A 1,306-nucleotide genomic window follows, 5' to 3' on the forward strand; every position below is an offset into this window, starting at 1 on the left:
AACTGTGTGCCGGATCAAACTCGAACTTGGGACCTTTGCCTTTTGCAAGCAAGTGCTCTACCAACTGAGCTACCCAAGCACGGCTCATGCCCCGTCCCCACAGCTTTACTTCTGCCAGTACCTCGTCTCCTACCTTCCAAACTTTACAGAAGCTCTACTGTGAACCTTGCAGAACTAGCACTGGAAGGAAGGATATTGTGGAGACATGGCTTAGCCACAGCCTTGGGGATGTTTCCAGAATGAGATTTTCACTCTGCAGTGGAGTGTGTGCTGATATGAAACTTCCTGGCAGATTAAAACTGTGTGCCGGACCGAGACTCGAACTCGGGACCTTTGCCTTTTGCGGGCAAGTGCTCTACCAACTGAGCTACCCAAGCACGACTCACGCCCAGTCCACACAGCTTTACTTCTGCCAGTACCTCATCTCCAACCTTCCAAACTTTACAGAAGCTCTCCTGCAAACCTGCAGAACTAGCACTCCTGAAAGACAGGATATTGCGGAGAGCTTCTGTAAAGTTTGTTTGGAAGGTAGGAGACGAGGTACTGGCAGAAGTAAAGCTGTGCGTACAGGGCGTGAGTCATGCTTGGGTAGCTCAGTTGGTAGAGTACTTGCCCGCGAAAGGCAAAGGTCCCGAGTTTGAGTCTGGGTCCAGCACACAGTTTCAATCTGCCAGGAAGTTTCAATGTTGAATGATTTGCACACTCCAACTTGTTGCAGGAAATCAATAATCGCCTTGAGAGTTCTTGTCCATTGAACTTACCAACAATGAGACTTTCAATGAAACATTGACAGCTACCCAAATGCAGTGGTGTGTTGTCTACAGTACTTTTGAAACAATATGTGATATTCAGGTACTTTAAATTTGTACCATGGAATGTTCGTAACAAACTTAGCAGAGCACATATCGAAACAATCATTTGTAGAGCCTAGAGTCTTTCACATCTGTGTCAATAATGATTGTTTCTTAGACTATTGCTCTTCTCTCTTCTATGTGTTCACATCATGACGTACATGTTGTTGAAGTTGGACCTTCATAGAGCACCTAATCTGCTTATTGCACACTTGATGAGAACAATTTCTTCATCAATAGTGAAAGTGCCATCCAGGATCTTAATTTAGATACAACAGGAGGCATCATCAACACAAACAATCCTGACCTCTTAAGAAGTACTATTTGGTAAACTTTTCTTTGTGCGCGCATACCCAATTTCTGAATCAGTAGAGGTCAGTAGCAGTCAGAAAATTTCAGGTCTTACCCCACTGCCAATCTAGACAACACATGAAACACTTTACTACACACAATAA

The 1,306-nt window shown here is 44.3% G+C and overlaps 1 non-coding gene across 1 annotated transcript; it reads right to left on the bottom strand.

Moving 5' to 3' along the window:
- Positions 1–303: 303 nt before the first annotated feature.
- Positions 304–378, bottom strand: Trnal-caa. Its single transcript has one exon. It is a non-coding gene; the product is annotated as a tRNA-Leu (tRNA).
- Positions 379–1,306: the final 928 nt, after the last annotated feature.

The sequence above is a fragment of the Schistocerca americana genome, chromosome 6, assembly GCF_021461395.2.
Source record: "Schistocerca americana isolate TAMUIC-IGC-003095 chromosome 6, iqSchAmer2.1, whole genome shotgun sequence".
NCBI classification, from domain to species: Eukaryota; Metazoa; Arthropoda; class Insecta; order Orthoptera; family Acrididae; genus Schistocerca; species Schistocerca americana.